A 21,581-nucleotide genomic window follows, 5' to 3' on the forward strand; every position below is an offset into this window, starting at 1 on the left:
AGGTCAAGAGCACTCTGAAGCAGGTTTTCATTCAGGATGTCTCTGTACATTGCTGCATTCATCTTTCCCTCTATCCTGACTAGTCTTCCAGTTCCTGCTGCTGAAAAACATCCCCACAGCATGATGCTGCCACCCCCATGCTTACGTAACGCCTGGCATTTACTCCAATGAGTTCAATTTTAGTCTCATAAGACCAGAGAATTTTGTTTCTTACAGTCTGAGAGTCCTTCAGATGCCTTTTGGCAAATTCCAGGTGGGAAGTGGCTACCATACAGGCCTGATTGGTGGATTGCTGCACAGATGGTTGTCCTTCTGTAAGGTTCTCCTCTCTCCACAGAAGAACGCTGGCGCTCAGACTAAGTGACCATCGGGTTATTCATCACCTCCCTGACTAAGGCTCTTCTCCCCCGATCACTCGGGTTAGATGGCTGGCCAGCTCTAGGAAGAGTCCTGGTGGTTCCAAACATCTTCAACTTACAGATGTTGGAGGCCACTGTGCTCATCAGAACTTTTAGAGCAGCAGACATTTTTCTGTAACCTCCTCCAGCCTTTAGCCTCGAGACACTCCTGGTTGAAGGTCTACAGACAATTCCTTTGTCTTCATGCTTGGTTTGTGCTTTGACATGCACTGTCAGCCCTGGGTCCTTATATAGACAGGTGTATGCCTTTTCAAATCGTGAAATGCCAACTGACCCAGCTGGGGCTTTGCTGTGAGGCGATTGTGCTACCCACTGCGCCAACGTGATGCCCTACAATACTTCTATTACTGCTACTACTACCACTAATAATATAATAATAATAATAATAATAATAATAATAATAATAATAATAATAATAATTAGGCAAATATGTGTATAGCAGTGGTTTATTTTGACAATTGAAAAAATATTGCTAATAATATTGAACTTAAAAAAATTAAAAACTGCCTTTGTTCTAGCCAAAATAAAACAAATAAGACTTTCTCCAGAAGAAAGAAATATTATAGGAAATACTGTGAAAAATGCCTTGCTCTATTAAACATCATTTGGGAATTATTTAAAAAAGAAAAATTCACAGGAGTATAATTTTGACTTCTACTGTACATACACATGCACAAAATCACGCAAAGAAACAACCATACAATGACACAACTGAAAGTGAAACAGATAAAAACACGCGCACACACACACACACACTGACACACACATGGAAGTAGGCCATGCTTGGAGAGAAATTAATCATAGCGTATGGCTCCTGTCTCTGAGATAGTAGGAGGGCACGCAGCATTCTCTCACTAACACTAAAATAACCCGTCCACACTCACACGCAGACTCCAGCGGCCCACGCACACGTCTCTTATCTTCTGCTCTCTTTATCCATTTCTCCTCTCTCTTCCTCTCTCTCTCTCATGAGGCAGCGTGTTGAGCTTAAGAGAAAAACCAGCTCCACAACCGACCTGTGGGCCGCCAGTGCCGAGCCTTCAGTGCCGGTGTGTGTGTGTTTAACATTGCTTTACTGCACCACACAGAGTCACTGATACACAAACATCCATGACGGTATGACTTAGTGTTTGTTTGTAATGCAAACAATTTTACTTCCGTAGTGTGACCATTTCTTGGCAGCACAGTGATTAGCACTGTCGCATTACAGCAAGAAGGTCACTGGTTCGAGGCCTGGTTAGGTCAGTTGACATCTCTGTGTGGAGTTTGTATGTTCTCCCCGTGTTGGCGTGGGTTTCTTCCGAGTGCTCTGGTTTCCCCCACAAAGACATGCGCTATAGGTAAATTGGGTAAGCTAAACTGTTCGTAGTGTACAGTGGATCCGATTCATAGCTCTTCACTTTTTCTACATTTTGTTATGTTTCAGCCTTGGTGTAGGGGGGCATGGTGTCACAGTGGGTAGCACAATCGCCTCACAGCAAGAAGGTTGCTGGTTCGAGTCCCAGCTGAGTGAGTTGGCATTTCATTGGTGTATTCGTGTGAATGAGTGTGTATGGGTGTTTACCAGAGATGGGTTGCAGCTGAAAGGGCATCCGCTGCATAAAACATGTGCTGGACAAATTGGCGATTCATTCAGCTGTGGCGACCCCAGATTAATAAAAGGACTAAGCCGAAAAGAAAATGAATGACTGAATTCATCCAGGGGAAAATATGAAAACTCTATATCTTTTATACTTAAAGTATAAAAAATTGCACATGAAGCACTAAAAATTTTGCTTTCAACTGTACATTATATAATTCATTTTTATAACAAAAACATTTAGTTAATATATTGTTATTATCGACAAGTAGAAGGAGAAGAAGGAGGAGGAAGAGGAGGAGAGGCATCCAAAGCTCATCATCTGGCTACTGGTGTACCTCAGGGATCTGTTCTAGGTCGCCTGATATTCTCTATTTACACCACATCACTGGGAGCCATCATCCAATCACAGGGTTTCTCTTATTACTATGCTGATGACACAGCTCTATCTTTCATTCCATCCAGAAGACCCCACGGTAGCTGTAAGAATTTGTCACTGCCTAATGGATATCTCTTATACAGTTAAAGTCAGAATTATTAGCCCCCTTTTGATTTTTTTTCTTTTTTTAATATTTCCCAAATGATATTTAACAGAGCAAGGAAATTTTCACAGTATGTCTGATAGTATTTTTTTCTTCTGGAGAAAGTCTTATTTGTTTTATTTTGGCTAGAATAAAAGCAGTTTAAATTTTTTTTAAAACAATTTTGGGACAAAATTATTAGCCCCTTTAAATTAAGCTATTTTTTTTTCGTTAGTCTACAGAACAAACCATCGCCATACAATAACTTGCCTAATTACCCTAACCTACCTAGTTCACCTTATTAACCTAGTTAAGCCTTTAAATGTCATTTTAAGCTGTACAGAAGTGTCTTGAAAAATATCAAGTAAAATATTATTTACTGTCATCATGACAAAGATGAAATAAATCAGTTATTAGAAATAGATTTCTAAAACTATTATGCTTAGAAATGTGCTGAAACAATCTTCCCTCCATTAAACAGAAATTGGGGGAAAAAATAAACGCTAATAAGTCAGAGGGGCTAATAATTCTGACTTCAACTGTATATTACTGTTTAACTTGGCAAAAACTGATCTTCTTGTCTGTCCTGCAACATCACACATACAACATGACTTCTCAATCCAGTTGGGATCATCCACCATTACCCCATATGGTTCAGTAAGGAATCTTGGAGATTCTGGATGTTCAGTTGGTCTTCAAAGAGCATATTGCTAACACAGCTCAATCTGATCGAAGAAGAAGAAATTAGAAGAAGCTCTACGAAACTACATAACCCTTATTAAAAGATTACATTAATAAGTGCATTTGTCTGTTTTCTGTGTAGTCATCAGATAACAAAGCCTTTTCCTCCAGACTGCAGGGCATACTGAGAGTTTAATGCTCATATGCCAGACTGTCTTAAACCGATGAGGAGACACACGCACACACACCTTTAAAGACAGCCTAAAGAAATGAGATGTCATCAGTCAGACTCATTAGAGACAGCAGAAGTGCTCTAGCAGCTGATCTAAGACATTTCATCACTATGTAGACTGGAAGAGCTCAGAGACGCTTGACTTACAATTATTAACACTAGACGTCTGTCACTTCATGCACTGATTCAGACAGGACAGAGTCTCTGATGAGGGAGAGTTCACTGTCTGCATGTAGGCGTTATAAATGATCCAAATATCTTTCTCTCCCTCTTCATGACATGTCTTCACTGACTGGTGTTTACTGTCATGAGGGCGGATCCAGCTGTCAATCACAGGAGATCAGCCAATCTTAAACCATGCCCAGTCATCCAATTAATTCCCCATTACAGCAGCTAAAACAACCCTCCTGGGGTCCGTTCTTCGTACCTCGCTTAAATGATCTAAGATTATTTGGCAGATCCGGGATCTTTAAATCTTGATAACTGATCTCTTGCTAATTTGGTTCTTCAAACAAGTTCGCGAATTAGATTAGAATGTCTGGATAAACTGATCTGAGATCGCTGCGTGTGTTGTGAAGGACAGATCTATCGATCCTCGAAATCATGATCACCAATGCAATGATTGGCTGATGGCACAGCAGCGTAATGACATCATCTGATTAATATTCAATTATCCATGTATCCATTATCCATTTAGTTAATATGACACGCAAGAACTTTCCACATTTGTTGTGAGCTGCAGGCTTTACACTTTCATGTGTCAAGACAAGAGTATTCATCATGTATTTCAATGCAAATCAATGTATTTAGTTCCACATTTAGAAAAGATTTTCTTTATTATAGTAGCCGTTTTTTAATCGGTGTAAAGAATAACTGGTTGTTTACAAAAGCATTTTCATATTGGTAAAGGTGTCTGCAACTTTTGTGAAGCATCAAATCACTGGCATAACTATCAAAACATGTTTATGACTACATAAATGTATTATTGCTTTAAAAAAGTCACATATTGTGCATTTCTATTATACACAATTTGTACTAAAGCGATCTAAAAAGTTCATATCAATAAGTTTCCTCTTTGCACCACCAGGTGGCCGTCTTTGTACTTTCATTTCGAGGGTGCAGATTGCATACGTTTTATTAATATGTATAACTTTATTTATTTTATTAATGACTTTAACTTTATATATATATATATAGTTTAAAAATATGTACCATTTTCCCAAGTGTATATAACTACTACTGTAAGAAAATATCAGAATTCGGAACATACTTTCTGTATTATCTTTGCTTGAACTGAGCCGATCTAATCCTGTTTATATGAATTGAACCTGCTCCCGATCAGGTTTGACCTAGCAGAACTGTTGCCATGACAACAACTCTCGGATCAGCTTTGAAGAACGAAACGATCCTGGATCGTGTCAAATCGTCAATATCCAAATCCAGCTAACTGAGTAATCCACGTACGAAGAACGGACCCCTGGGGTCCGTTCTTCATACCTCGCTTTAATGATCCTGGATCTGTTGATCTTGATAACTGATCTCTGGCTAATTTGGTTTTTCAAAAAAGTTCGTGATTCAGATTAAAATGTCTGGATGATCTGATCTGAGATCGCTGAGTGTGTTGTAAAGGACAGATCTATCGATCCTCGAAATCATGATCAGCAATGCAACGATTGGCTGACGGCACAGCAGTGTAATGACATCATCTGATTATTAATCAATTATCCATGTGAGCTAAATTACATCAAATTCTTAGTAAACGGTTTGTTAAATATGACACGCAATAATTTTCCACCTTGTTGTGTGCTGCATGTATGGCCCTTTCATGTGTCAAGAGCAATTTATTTAGTTTTACAGTTAGAGCGAATTTTCCTAATTGAAGTAGTATTATTGTAGCTGTTTATTTTAATCCGTCTAAAAAATAACTGGATGTTTACAAAAGCATTTTGATATTAGTAAAGGCGTCGGAAACGTTTAGGAATCATCAAATCACCGTCATTTTAGCTGTCAAAACATGTTTATAACTGCATAAATGTATTATTGCTTTTTAAAAAGTATATATTAAATCTAGATTAATATATATATGTGCCTACCAATAATTTAAACTTAGGTTTAACACAAACTTTGTGAGAAAAGACCTCATAAAAATATCTGCAACATTTCTGCTCATTCTCATCACATTTGAGTAAACCCGGTCAGAGAGGAACCAAAAATGACAAACGTTTGCCTGTAAAACAAATTCAGCTCTCCATAGAAAAGCAGTTTCATCTGAATAATGCTTTCAAATGTGTTCAACAGGAAAAGAGCAACGTCACCAGTTTCTATTATGATTAGATTTATGCATTTTGAAGATTCCCTTCTATCTTGTTTTTAACTCCCAAGACGACATGAGACTGTAAAAGACGTTTTCTTCTGAATATTGCATGAGCGGTGAAAAAATATGCATGCTTTAAAGCAAATGCGCTTTCTGGGAGCCAGCGGGGGGCTCGGTGTACTTTAAGGGGGGCAATCATGCTATAGCTAATCTTAAATGTCAAGAACAAAACAAATGTGATGCTGTTTTTGAATAAAACGACGGCCAGGCTGAACTGAGCACAAAAAAAATGCCTGAACAAAAATTGGTATTCTGTTCTGAATCTTCATACCATGCCCTGTTTTTGGTTCATTTAGAGGTATTTAGTCAAAGTGCATCAGCGCTCATATAGAAGCTGTTTACACATTTTTCAGCAGAGGCTCATTCTGAAAATGTAGCCCTATGTACATTTCTGGAGATCGTGAATTATGTAGCCAGAAGTATGTATGGCTGCATTTCGTCTTTAAAACGAATGACACAAGGTGGTATGCCGTTCCTTTTCACGCTTGCTAGCTGACCGCTTACCTCCATAAGGACAGCATTCCAGCTGTTACCAGATTGACCAGTAGCTCGCCATATATGTCAGCAGACTTGAGACGCAGAGAGGAATTGACCACGACAATGGGGTTCGAGTCCGGTGAAGAACGTTTCCAGAAAGTGGGCAAGACAAAAACCAGAAGCCAAAAGATAAAGTAAAAAAGGTGAGAATGTGGTAAAATCTGAAAACGTGGTAAAAATAAGGTGAGGATTCCTTTTTAAAACTGTCGTTTAGGATTAGGGAAGTGTGTGAGTGGGTCAATTGGTGCTTTTAAAAACACTATTGGTTGGGTTTAGAAAAGGAGGAGGGTGGGTGGGTGATCAGTCAGTCAGACAGCGGCCTCTGGAGGATTTACATGAAAAGAGCAGGCGCAAATGACACACAAGAGAAATTTGAGATCTCAAAAAGCGAACACAGCAACCTCTGGTGGATTCTCAAAAACAAAAAATGAAAACAAAAAACATCCCTCCTGAGACATATTTGGTGCTCTCCAGAAATGTGTACAGCGGTACATTTTCAGTATAAGCCTGGGTTGATATTTCCACGTCATGCATTTTTTTTGGTCGGATGGCTGGTGTGCAGTTGTAAATGCCCCCGAAATACATTTGAGATGGATTTAAATTTGATCACTGAAACCACTTCAGGAGGTGGTCTGGAACACATTTCAGGTAAAACTAAACAGGTCTAAATGCATCTTGATGTTTAAACCACATACAGTTTAAGTCAGAATTATTAGCACCCGTGTATTTTTCCCCCAAAATTCTGTTTAATGGAAATAACATAATTTTCAACACATTGCTAATCATAATAGTTCTAATAACTTATTTCTAATAACTGATTTTTTATCTTCGCCGTGATGACAGTAAATAATATTTGACTAGATATTTTTCAAGACACTATATTTAGCTTACAGTGACATTTAAAGGCTTTAGGTTAATTATGCAAGTCATTGTTCACTGATGGTTTGTTCTATAGACTATTAAAAAAAGGCTTAAGGGGCTAATAATATTAACCTTAAAATGTTTTTTTTGATCAAAACATTTTACTCTAGCCAAAATAAAACAACTAAGAGTTTCTCCAGAAGAAAAAAAATATTATAGAAAATACTGGTTAAAAATTCTGCTCTGTTAAACATAATTTGCGAAATATAAAAAAACAATAATAATAATAAGAAGAAGAAAAAAAAATCACAGGAGAGTGAATTAATTTGACTTTAATTGTATGTAAATTTTACTCCACAATAAAATAAAAATAAATAAATGTGAGAGTGCACGTGTTATGGGCTATATATGACTGTCAGATATACAACCACAAATGCATAAGAAACAGAAGGCCACAGGTGACAGTTTGACATGTTTTATTTGTTTTATTTTATTTTTTCATTTCTTCTTATTTTACACACTATGCATCACATAACGGTATACTACATGAATGTGCTCCACACAGGTTTCTGCATCTTGTTTATATACAGTACACTATGAACAGCAGCTATGCTAATTATTCTCTTTATTCGCTATTTCCACCTGGGGATACTCATCCCGAGGCCCCCAGAGACTCTGTAACGCCACTGATGCGATCCAAGACCCGCGACGAGATGATCCCAAGGTTCCCATAATCCTGGACCAGTCCGTATCCTGAGCAGCTGTTGTGGTGGTCATAGAGGAGTGGTGAACATGAGTGATTCCTGTGAAACCTCAGGGACAGACGAGTCTCGCTGTCTAGCTCCTCCAGCGCCTAGACTCTTTCTTCTTTTTTCCCCCGCTACATATCAGATTTTGCCAACTATTTATCAACAGAAAGACAAGTGGGAATCATAAATAAGTTTGTGCATCATATTTTATTTGCACATTTATTGAATGAAATGTTTCTGATTCACGCATGCAAATTCATCTTCAGATAGTGTCTTTATAGCAATGTGTGTGCAGTAGATAGCTCAGATTTCATTGGGAAAACAGGCGACCGCTGCAAATTGCACTTTAATGTTTGGCTGGTCAACTGTATGGTATGGAAACCTTATATACCTGCTAGATGCACCCGTCTCATACAGCTGCCATTGCATGGCTCAGACACTTTGTAGAGAGCAATTTAACACAACTGCCTCTAGGAGTCGCCAATGGAAATAAAACAGACACGCACAAAAAATGTGCGCACGCCAGCCATAAAGCACATTCCCACATTCAGTTCATCGTTAGTAAATCCAAACATGAGCGATTCTGAGCGTTAAACCTGGCATACGCAAAGTTTTTGTGTGTACGCAGCGTTGATACATGAGGCCCCTGGTCTGCACAAGACGTTTGGCCATAGGAGAAATGGTCAAGCCCAACCGAGCCTGGTTTCTTTCGAGGTTTATTAATTCTTCACTTTCGTCAATTGATGATGTTTTAAACAAAAAAAAAAAGTAAAATAACGGTCATTAAATTACAGAAATTTACTGTAAATTAGCGGATATTAAACTGCACAAATTTACCGTAAAATAACGGATATTAAACTGCAGAAATTTACCGTAAAATAACGGATATTAAACTGCAGAAATTTACCGCAAAATAATGGATATTAACTGCAGAAATTTACCGTAAAATAACGGATATTAAACTGCAGAAATTTACCGCAAAATAATGGATATTAACTGCAGAAATTTACCGTAAAATAACGGATATTAAACTGCAGAAATTTACCGCAAAATAACGGATATTAAACTGCAGAAATTTACCGTAAAATAACGGATATTAAACTGCAGAAATTTACCGTAAAATAACGGATATTAAACTGCAGAAATTTACCGTAAAATAACAGATATTAAACTGCAGAAATTTACCGTAAAATAACGGATATTAAACTGCAGAAATTTACCGTAAAATAATGGATATTAAACTGCAGAAATTTATCGTAAAATAACAGATATTAAACTACAGAAATTTACCGTAAAATAACGGATATTAAACTGCAGAAATTTACCGTAAAATAGCGGATATTAAACTGCAGAAATTTACCGTAAAATAATGGATATTAAACTGCAGAAATTTATCGTAAAATAACGGATATTAAACTGCAGAAATTTACCGTAAAATAACGGATATTAAACTGCAGAAATTTATCGTAAAATAACGGATATTAAACTGCAGAAATTTACCGTAAAATAACGGATATTAAACTGCAGAAATTTACCCGAAATTTAAATTAAAGGACATTTCTGTAATATAATATCCTTTATTTTAGATTTCTGTATATTTCTGTAATTTAACGGCCATTATTTTATGTTTTTTAAACCCTAAAATTATGGAATTGTTTTTTTGACAGTGTATAATAAATTTTAAAAACATTATATGTGTTTTGTATTGGCACCACTGAAGTCACATGTGTGTAACACACATATCTCTCCTGCATGCGAAGTTCATGCAAATGTATGCTATGAACATGCGCACACACGTACACACGTACACACACACACACACACAAATAGAGTTACAGCGCTGACATGCTCTACTTGAGGCCTAATGACCCCTGGGTAATGGCCCTATTTGGTCTTCAGGAAATCCTCTTTCATGCATGCCTCAGCAGAGAGGTCTCTCTCCTTGTGTGTGTGTGTGTGTGTGTGTGTGTGTGTGTGTGTGTGTGTGTGTGTGTGTGTGTGTGTGGCAGGAAGAAAAACTGATTAATGGGGAAAAGCAAAAGGAAAAGTAAATGAAAAGAGGCAGGAAGGAAACAGTGCCAACATATATAGAGGGAAAAGTCTGACGGTTTGTTAGTTATATAAAATTGTCATAATAAAATAACTTAAGTAGTATATTTTATATACATTTACATTATATATAATTTTAGAGAAACTATTATAAATCTATTTTAAAAGTACATATAAATTGCATTGGTTCAGCCCAAAAAAATCAACAACAACAACAAAAAAAATCTCTGTACAGTTTTAGTACATTGCATCTTGGCAAATTGCTGAATTAAAACATATATATACATTAGCAAATATAATATATGTTTTTTTATTAATATACACATATACATACACTATAGTATGCTTTCATATACTATACACATTTATGTAAAAGTACATTTAAAAAATGCGTATGATGCAATTTTGTAACATTATTAAGCTAAATAAAGCATTGCTGTGATTTTGTATTGTGCTAAACCACCAAACCAAGAAACTTTTGTAATAAAAGATTATCATGCTTTGCTTGATTGAAAGGTTTAAAGGTGCAGTATGTAAGTTTGACATGTGGTTGAACTAGGTATTGCACACCTGGTTCAAAACAAACGCAAGCGCAGGTTGCCAGATTAACGACACTAACAGAAGTGTGCCTGACTGTCGAGTCTAAAGGCTGATTGAAGGCAACATGTGTTCTCAATAAAAGCAACAACACGCGATAGAGGGTACATTTTCTATATTAAAAGGAGAAATTTCTATTTTATAAATAGCTTCTCATAGCTAAACAACAGAAAACGATGACAATGATCACCTCGGGTACACCTCATGTGCTTTATTCAGTGTTAAATGCTAATAAATGCCATTTCAACATGACATGTATTGCCATTCTACAGAAAGCAGCAGATGGTTCATCTCAGATCTTGAAAATAAAATAAACCAACTGAAATGTAACTTTAGAAGTGTGACTCGTATGTATGTATGTGTATATTTAAAAATGTTAAAGAGATTTAATATGCATTAATTAGATTATAAACCTTACCATTTCATTGGATGCAGTGAGTGCACTATTCTGTGCTTCTGAATGGCTGTATTTAAATTTCTGTCGTGTTTCTTTTGGGGCAAACAGACAAATTGCTTGTGACTTCAAATCTCGTCACGTAGCGGGTTTGGACACGAAGTTACGATGTAACCTGCTCACCTAAGGGTTACATTCATAATATTTATATTATTTGCTAATTAATAACCACCTCATGTGGAACTCTGAGTCCAACACAATCTCACGGCAATTCGTAACTTTTTCATTTAGTGGCTAATTCGTACAAATTCGTACGATCTAATTCGTACATTTTAGTACGATTTGCGTATCCCCCAATGACGGTTCGGTTTAGGGGTGGGGTTAGGTGCCACGCCTCCTTTTTAAAATCGTACATTTTCTTACGACTGAACTCGTACGAATTTGTATGAATTAGCCACTAAACTGCCAAAACGTAAAATACTTACGTTTTCTAGTGCGATCAGGCTGCTGAGTCTGCTCCTCATTACGGGGCTGTTACTGTCCACCGGGGGGGCGCATTTTGGTTGCGGATGCTCACTTTAAGAGTCTTCCTGACTAAATTAATAAAATATGCGTTCCGTCATGTAACGCACATTTTCAAAGCAAAATATCTGACTTCAGCATTGTTTTTCAGATAAACAAGAATGTTCACTTAGCAAGTTCCTTAAATATCTGCAAACATAATGTGGTATTTTTATCCTTTAGAAGATGTCATTGGTCCAATGGTTGTCAAATCAGCAACACAAACTTCCAAATCTAAATAGAAATTTACTAATGCACAATTAAAATCCAAAGTTGTTCTTGTTAACAGTAATTAATACACCGAGTTAACTTGAACTAACAATAAACACTTTTATTTTCATTAACTAACATTAACAAAGATGAGTAATACTGTGATAAACTGTCCATAATCTGTTCATGTTAGTAAATACTTTAACAAAAACTAATTGAACCGTGGTTAAGTTCAGTATATAAAACAGTCAAACAAAATGTGCATTTGTTAAGGATGCTCAGGCTGACCGGAGGTTCTGGTTTGATTAATGCTAGTCAGTGAACAGAAGTACTAATAAGAGGCATTTATAAACAGTTGGTGGACATTTACTGTGAAGGGTCTGAAAGACACACGCTGGTTTAATTGAGGACTGTTGAGCGCTGAGGGCCGGCTGGTGTTCAGGTCAATGAGTGGGTCACAATGAAAATCACACATTGACACACACAGATCTGCAAGACTGATCTCAGACTGATATCAAGACTGATATCAGTGCAGCAGTGGACAGTATGTGTTTTTATAACTTCACTACTGTACTCAAGTGCACTTTTAAGTATTCATATTTATTCTTGATTTTTATTTTAGGCAACTTTTTTATACTGGAGAAACTGTCATACACAATCCTATTATACACCCGGCGCAATAAGGCCCTGACGTGTTGCTATTTTAAGACCAGCGCAAGCTGAATTTTCCGTTTTCCACCACATTGTTTAAATAACAAATCCATTTGAGCCACTTTGTGGACTGATGGGTGTTCCAGTCTAGAAAAGAGGTGTGTTAAGGTGCATTGTTGGCCAGTTGCTACTTTGGGGAACTAAAATAGACTGTTCAATTGACCAGCTGAAAGCAGATCTAAAGTCCAGCGCAGAGCACGTTAGTTGTGCGTCTCGCTTAAACATTGCTTAAAACACGCAGGATGTACCAATAGTATCTGGATGCAGCCTTCATGATGCACTCAGTGATGCAATGTCAGACACAATGGCCTCAGTGGAGTGAGTGACGTCACTGTGATGGGTAGGGTTAGGGGTGGGGTCAGGTAAGCGCATTAAAAAGCATTGGATGCAGCTCAGATTGCACTGCACCAGGTCTGCATCCAGACCAGTCCTAGATGATGCACAGCAATAAACAAATATCTTTAAAAATGAAAAAGAATTAAAGTATTAAAATATTACATTATTTTTTTTATCCTAAAATTACATACATTTTTACATAAATATAAAAACCACTGCCTCCATCTCAACTTTGAGTTTATTCACAACATATTGCTTTGTATAATGTTATAATTATTATTATTATTATTATTATTATTATTATTATTATTATTGTTATTATTATTATCATTATCATTATCATTATTATTATTATTATTAGTAGTAGTAGTAGTAGTAGTAGTAGTAGTAGTAGTAGTAGTAGTATATTACCATATGGAGCACATAACGTGTGTTTGAATATAAATCAGTTTTTTGACCACACTTTGTGATTATTGTTCATTTATTTGTTTGCTGGAAATTAGAACTGAATTTAGAAATAGATGGATGTCTGTGCGTACAACAGTTTCCTTATTCACGAAAGAGCGAAAAAGAAAGTGAAAGTAAAGGCTGATTAGAGGAGGCTCATGCTTCATCCTTGCAATGTAGATGGTCTGTTTAAGCCTTGTTCATTGCTTAACAAAGCAAAAGCACAGAACAGACTCGTATTTAAGTGCAGGGGGCGGCCCCTGGTGGTTTTGAGTATAGGGTGAATCTACTCTTTAATTTTTATTTGCCACCCTTAAGAGAAAGACTGAAAATATGGGAGAAATACAGAGAAAAAACTTTTAAGAGATGATAGCGGGATAGAACTGTAAAATACAAGAGAATCCCAGGAAAAACAGAAGTGTTGACGAGTATGCACTCATAGCAATGCGATATGCATGTATATCGGCACTGCTGGGGCATAAACGCCCCATTCACACGAAGCGTCAGCTTCAACGCCTCTCATTCACTTTGAATGGATGACGTCAGCCATTGCTGAACTGCATTGTGGATCCATTGGCGCCGCTTCTGTGACGTTGCTCGCTGCAGAAGTTGGCACTTGTTCATCTTTAAGCGCCGACAGAAGCGTCAGCCAATCAGATCACTGTATGCAAATAGACCAGCTCAGACAGTGGCCTATTGCTGACCAATTTCATTGGCTGACGCTGCTATGACGATCGAGTCAGCCCCAACTTCAGACATGCCTTCTGTCAAGCGTTGACGCTGAAGCCCCGTGTGAATTGGGCGTAAGGCACTCGGTTTGCGGCCTCAAGCCAACACTTACCTCCCAGCAGTATTGATATACAGCCATATTGCACTGCTATGAGAATGATATTGCTCATATACTGAATTTATGGGTTGTTTTTTATTTTTTGCATGTTATAATTTAACATTTAAAACAAGTAATGATAAAAAATAATCTATAAAGAGAGAATAAAATGCTTTTTTAAAATAAGTGGAGCATTTATGCTCTATTTTTATCTATATATATATATATATATATATATATATACAAACATATGTATTTTCTTATCAGAATATATTTTGAGGGTCATCAAATTTAGGCTAAAAACATCAAAAATGTAGGTTGTAAACATTAAAAAATGCAAGGGAAAGTGAGCCAACCACTTATTTACCAAGGACTTTTATTATGGTACCACTATGAATGTTCACATGTGCGTAAAGTGTAAAGTGTGTGCGTTAGAGGACTGACTGTATTGTGAATTTATTATAGCAGATGTGTGTTAATCGTAATAATATGAATGCTCATATATGTGCTAATGTCTGAAGTGAACACTGTATCCAGTTCCTCATTAAACTGTCACTTTAAACTGCGTCTTAATTAGCATTAAACCATTGATAAGGTCCTAATGAGGGTATTAAAAGATAAGGCCTAAATCTGCCACACGCAGGCAACACTTTATGATGAAACAGACTCTCAAAGCTGATTGGAGGAGACTGTCATGAAAAATTGATGCAAATATTGACTATTGAACCTCTGCATTGTTTGGTTACTGCAAGAAGTCAAAATGAATGCTCCTGAAGTGAATTTTATTGAAAGATACAGCTTCATCAAGCAAAACAAACTCTGATTGCTGGAAAAGAAAAGAGAAAGAGGACATGAAGGTTTATGAGGTAAAGCAGTTGGAGAGGTAAATGTGTGTCAGAAAAACAGCAGGACGAGGAAGCGTCTGAAGGCCTGTGATGATGAGTTTATCTATATGCATGTGTAATCTGTTTTAATTATGAGTTCACTAATGAGTTCATGGTACTAAGCGGCAGAGCATGTCTGAAAAGTCATTTATCAAGAGATCATCATGTCAAATAAGCAAAACTATATCAGATTTGATATTAATTTGCCAATAGTAAACACTCTGAACTTTATATCTTGGTGGTAAATCAACATTGCTTCAAAATTGCTTCACAAGATTTTAATAATTGTTTAATGTAAGATTTTAAGATTTACACAAATGCAGATTATGTATTTATCTTTAGTAAAATGACCCATATTACGCTTTATATTTATAATAATACAACAGATATAAATTTATTTTAATTGTTTTATTTCAATATATACTACATTAATATAAATGTTACATATTTTATTATTATAAGTATCTGTATATAATTATTGTCATTTATTATTCAGTCATTCATTTTCTTTTCGGCTTAGACTCTTTATTAATCTGGAGTCGCACAAGTAGAATGAACCACCAACTAATCCAGCAAACGTTTTACACAGTGGATGCCCATCCAGCTGCAACCCATAACTGGGAAACACCAATACACGCTCATTCACACACATACACTATGGACAGTTTAGGTTATCCAATTCACCTTATATCTTTGGACTTGTGGGGGAAAGAGGAGCCCCCGGAAGAAGCCCACGCGAACACGGAAGGAACATAAGGCTCGAACCAGTGACTTTCTTGCAGTGAGACGACAGTGCTACTCACTGCCCCAGCGTCATTTATTATTTATATAAAATTTCTATGTATTTTAGTGATTATTATATTCAATTCATATTTGAATTGTTGGTTCGTTCTGTTGTGGCAACCTCTGATAAAGCAGGAACTAAGTCGACGAAAATTATACAATAAGAAATCCAAATATTTGAATAAATAATTTTAAAAATAAATGCATGTAAATACAGACAGATTGATATACAGATCAATTTAGATTCCAGTTACAACTTAAATAAATAAAAATAAATAAATAAATAAATAAACAAAAAAATTACACATTAAATTTTGTTATGTATGTATGCATTATTTTTGTAAGTCATTTAATAATACAATACAAGCATTAATAAAATAAAATATTTCCGTAAAAAAAATAAAAATACAAAGAATACATTTTTAAAATTCATCCATTTTCTTTTTGGCTTAGTTCAGCATATGTTTTATGCAGCATATGCCCTTGCAGCTGCAACCCATCACTGGGAAACATCCATACACACACATGCACTACGGACAATTTAGCTTACCAAATTCACCTAGTGCATGTCTTTGGACTTGTGGGGGAAACCGGAGCACATAGAGGAAATCCACATCAACACGGGGAGAACATGCAAACTCCTCATAGAAATGCCAACTGACCCAGCCAAGGCTTCAACCAGCGACCTTCTTGTTGTGAGGCGATTGTGCAACCCACTGCTCCACCGTCCTGCCCCACAAGATTTTCATAATTGTTTCATTTAAGAATTGCACACATGCAGATTTATTATGCATTACGTGTTTATTTTAAATGATGTTTATTTTAATTAAAATGACCTATATTATGCTTATTTATAATAATACAACAAATATACACACACACACACACACACACACACACACACACACACAGATATATATATATATATATATATATATATAAATATATTTTTATTTTAATATATACACATTACGTTCATTTCAATATATATTTCGATAAATATTACATTAATATAAATGTTAGATCTTTTATTATTATAATTACCTCTTGTATATAATTATTGTCATTTAATATTTACATAAAATGTCTATATATTTTAGTGATTATTATATACAATTTATATTTAATTTGTTGGTTCATTCTGCTTTAAAATTAAGAGAGTTAATTATTATTTTATTATTAAAACTAACCATTCATTCTTTCGTTTTCTTTTTGGCTTAGTCCCTTTATTAATCTGGGGTCGCCACAGCAGAATGAACCACCAACTTTAAAAATATTTAAATAATAAATACATGTACATATAGACAGATTGATAATTAGATCAATTTAGATTCAGGTCACTGCTTAATTTAATGTGTAATTTTTCTATTTATTTTTGTTATTTAAGTATGCATTATTTTTGTAAGTCATTAAATAATACAATACAAGCATTAATAAAATAACATATTTAGGTAAAAAAAAAAAAAAGAATATAATTAGAAAATAATTATATAAATGTATACATCTAAACATCAAACATATTAAAACAAACATTTAAAAACGCATGTGTATGTGTAAAAATAAACCAATATAAAACGTGCATTTTTCACTCTGTCACTTTTTGTACTGAAATTTCATTTAATTGCAAATCATTTAATCATCTGCAGTAATAAAGAGACATGATTCAGTGTAATATTTCTCCTCTCTGTGTGTGTGTGTGTGTGCTGCAGATGCTCCTCTCCGTCCCGTAGGACTCGACAGCACACATGCGAACGCACACTGCGCTGGTCACATTACACACACCATGTGCTCTCCGTGATCTGTGTGTCCAACAACCAGACGCTGGAGACCTCGCAGAACACCAACATAAAACTACAATTTACACAACTGATATCTGTGTAATCAGAGCTGGATCTGCAGCATAATTGCAGATGTAAATGCATTAACGCTTCAAATACACGTCTCCCCCTCACAGCACGCAGACACACTGATGATCAAACATTTTTATTATGTTTTAATTATTTAAATTTTAATGATACAATTTTTTTCTATCAGCATTTTATTAAAAAAACATAATTTTAATAAAATTTTATTATATATAAAACTAAAACAATATTAAATATAATTGCATTTATTTATTTATTTTAAACAGACAGATTCGAAGAGAGCCACAGGTCAACAGGGAGATTGCAAAAGACCAGCTTCTGCTTTAAACTAGACTGAGTATCTACAAATAAATATATACAATTGAAAAAAATATACAGACAAATGTAAAATACAGTAAAACACTCTAAATCTGTTGAAACGCGTCGATCTGATGGCAGTTGAGTTTGCAGATGGATATTATTGGGAGATCGCTGACAGGAACAGTGAACTGCTCCATCAGACCGCGTCTAAAGCTACGCAAGTTTATTTTACAATCTATGTCAGAAACACCATGCATTGAGCCTCGCTAGATTCTCCTGTATGGGCCCGCGTCTGTTATAAAACGCTTACAATTATGCGGATATATTCAATAGGTCACACAAAAATACACAAAGAGAGACTTTCACTTCACGCATAGTTTGTGAATGAACAGGCATGCGTGTACTAGTTGCAGATGCGAGTATGAGGCTGTTTTTGTGCCAAGTTTTAAGTAATCAACCAGAGAACAGGAGAAAGTGCATTACTTTGATCATTTTAATATAGCATTTTATCATGAGATCCAAAAATTCTAGCATAATATTGAGGGTTCATTTTAAACTCTCGGCCCACCTGCAGGATCGCTGGGGGCCCACTAGTGGGCCGTGGCTCACCGGTTGGGAATCCCTGATCTAGACGGCTACTTGATGTTTTCCAACAGTCTCCTTTTTTATGTCAGTATATCATAAATCAACCCAGGGCCGGAGTGGAACTCTTTTTCAGCCCTGGAGTTTCAAGCCTTAGACCAGCCCACCTCAGTTCACCACTGACTATATTAAAATATTGTCATTTCCAATTCAGTTTCTAATTACACTATCACGTCTTTATTTGAGAAAACAGCTGCTTTAGAACTTCAAATGTTCAACAACCCTTACAGTATTATATGTCTTAACAATAAAAATGAAAAAAAAAAAAAATGTTATTCAGACGAGGATCGAACCAGGGTTGGCGACATTATAACCTAACGTGCTAACCACTGTACCACAATAGCCGAACATTACTTGCTAATTTATTTAGTTATATCATCATTCACCTGCAGGCGGCATCTTGCTCACGAGACTAAGAGAAAATAGATAAAAAGAGCAGAGCTGCGGTAAAATAATGAATAAGAAGGCTGTGGTCAAGTAAATAAATAAATTATTTTTAAAAATAACTCCTGAGATCAACAGATTCTGGAGCTAGGGACACCGGCCCTCGCAGCCAAAAAATGGACCGGCCCACCGGGAATTCTCCCGGTCCTCCTGATTAGCCAATCCAGGCCTGAATCAACCACATGTAAAAATACCATTACCTTCAATAACATTATTTTATTAAAACAGCATATCAATTGTCATCATTACCTTATCCATGTCTACGTCAATACAGTGAAATTCCGACAGTTCAACAACTGTTAAACGACTGTTAAAGAAACACAGAAAGGTCCAACTCTTCATTCATTCCTCTTGATGTAAGTGAATTCAATTGATGAATCCAGAACGCTTCTCTTTGCAATAATCTTTTATTTAGATTACCTCCTCTATGTGACTCAAACACTTCTTCAATTGCTATGCATTGTAGTTGTTTAACATCATGTTCAAAATCTATAAAGTGTCTTGCTACGGCCCATTATTATTTCAACACATCCATCTACATCTTCAACTGCTTTTTTTTGGTGTGCTTTGAATTATTTCGGAACAAATAAAGCCTGCATCCTATTGAACAGTAAACAAAGACTATTTTACACAAAATATTGATTTTATAATAACTCCCTTTAAATCATGCTGTGGGTACATGACCCTGAGTCTTAAAGTAAACAAACTTATTACCTTTTACATGTTAAAATGGCAGATTTAAATGACATGAATGTAATTTACTGACACTTAGGGCCTACTCACACTATGCCATCCGTACCGTGCCCAGGCCCGTTTCCCGGATCGTTTGAGAAGTGTGAGTGCGCTGAATCGGGCTTAAGCACGGTTCACTTGGCTGGCCCTGGCCCGGTTGGAAGAGGTGTGCCTGAGCGCGGTTCACTTGGGCTTTGGCACGGTACACTTGTGTGTGAGTGCAAAACGCGCCAAAGCCAAAACTGAAAGCGAGACGTGACTTTTAAGGGGCTGTTTCATATGGATTTATTAATCATTCTTACTGTTCAGTGAACGCAAACTGCCGTAGTTTATTAAAGACAAGAACTCCTCACAGCACGACAGCTGCGCGGCTTCAGCAGACCTCCTCATTCCTGCAGCACGAGGGCTTTATGATTGTTTATGAGCGCCAAAAGTGGCGGATCTGTTCGGTGAAATATCTGACTGCGTGTCACCGCATCCCTAAGAACTGTTTGGCGAAATATTTGACTGCATGTCACTGCATAACAAACGACTGAAACGAAATAACTAGAGAAATCTCCACTGTGCGCCGAGTGAGAGAGTGCTTCTCACTGAACAGCGCAGCAGCGATGACGTAAGCGTGCCACGGCCCGTTTGTGGTGTGAGTGCGGGCCGTCAGGGGAGACGGGAGGGGGGACAAGCGTGCTTTGGCCCGGTTCGAGGCAACTGTACCTAGTGTGAGTATGGCCTAAAATAAATTGTTTTCATTGTGTGTTGAGTCTGTGTGGCTGTTCTAAGCTCGATAAGAAAAAAAGTCTGATCTCACATAGTCTCTCTCTCTCTCTAGTTTTATTTGTTTGTTTATTTGTGAAGCCATTAGCGGCTCCTTGTGAGCTTCAAACACTAGAAGAGCTGTTAAGCGGCTGGACTTTATGGCGAACGTCCATCATTTCCACTAATGGGCTCTGGATGGGCACAGACCTGCGCTTCGAAACCCGCTCTGTTTATCAGCTCCAAAATCTCTTTTTACTTTTGGTAATCTGTTGGGCTTATTTGGCATCACATCATCAATTATCAGCATTCAACAACTCCCAAAACAAACTCTCACTCACGCAACCATACATTCAACAGCGATGTTACACTTACAGCTGGCCTATAACGCTAAAATAAACACGCATATAAACACACACACAAACACAAGTGGCTTTTAGTTTTGGACACAAGTCTGGGTCTGTTGTTTTAAGTAGCACAGGGCGGGAAATTACCATATTCTAGGGTAGTTTTGTCAACTTATTTTCTACATATGTTGCTAAAAACACTGAAGTGTGGTGTAATGAATGCCACGGTGAAGCCAGTGTTGCTTTTGACCAACTCAAAGCAGAGATCGAACCAAATCTGCCAAATTGTTGGAGATTTCAGAACATGGACTTTCTGCTAAACGCTTTCCAAAAGAGTTTTAATCATTGCTGGACACAAACATTAATCAACTTTTGGTCACAGGCTTTGGTTTGGTGTTAAGCACATTATTTTAGAATTTGGCCATCCGTTTATCAAAAAACCTTAAATAAAGATGAAAAATAATAGAAATCTGCTTAAATTATGTTAAATAATTATAAGTGTGGGGCGCTGTGGTGGTGCAGTGGGTATTGCTGTCGCCTCACAGCAAGAAGGTCGCTGGTTCGAGCCTTGACTGTGTCAGTTGGCATTTCTGTGTGGAGTTTGCATGTTCTCTCTGTGTTGGCGTGGGTTTCCTCCGGGTGCTTCGGTTTCCCCCACAGTCCAAACACATTCGCTATAGGTGAATTGGGTAAACAAAATTGGTCATAGTGTACGTGTGTGAATGAGTGAGTATGGGTGTTTCCCAATAC

General features: G+C 36.7%; 1 protein-coding gene and 1 long non-coding RNA gene across 4 annotated transcripts in view; one reads left to right on the forward strand and one right to left on the reverse strand.

Annotated features, from left to right (window-relative positions):
* The window catches only part of cacna2d2a (calcium channel, voltage-dependent, alpha 2/delta subunit 2a), a 584,267-nt gene that overhangs the window by 448,247 nt on the left and 114,439 nt on the right, over nt 1–21,581 (reverse strand). The gene's annotated exons all lie outside the window — the stretch shown is intronic.
* Nucleotides 8,064–21,581, forward strand: part of LOC141386380 (uncharacterized) — a 161,905-nt gene continuing 148,387 nt past the window's right edge. The window contains exon 1 of the long non-coding RNA XR_012408287.1: nt 8,064–8,602. This is a non-coding gene — a long non-coding RNA (uncharacterized lncRNA). The remainder of the gene's footprint in view (nt 8,603–21,581) is intronic.

Source organism: Danio rerio, chromosome 6 (genome assembly GCF_049306965.1).
Source record: "Danio rerio strain Tuebingen ecotype United States chromosome 6, GRCz12tu, whole genome shotgun sequence".
NCBI classification, from domain to species: domain Eukaryota; kingdom Metazoa; phylum Chordata; class Actinopteri; order Cypriniformes; family Danionidae; genus Danio; species Danio rerio.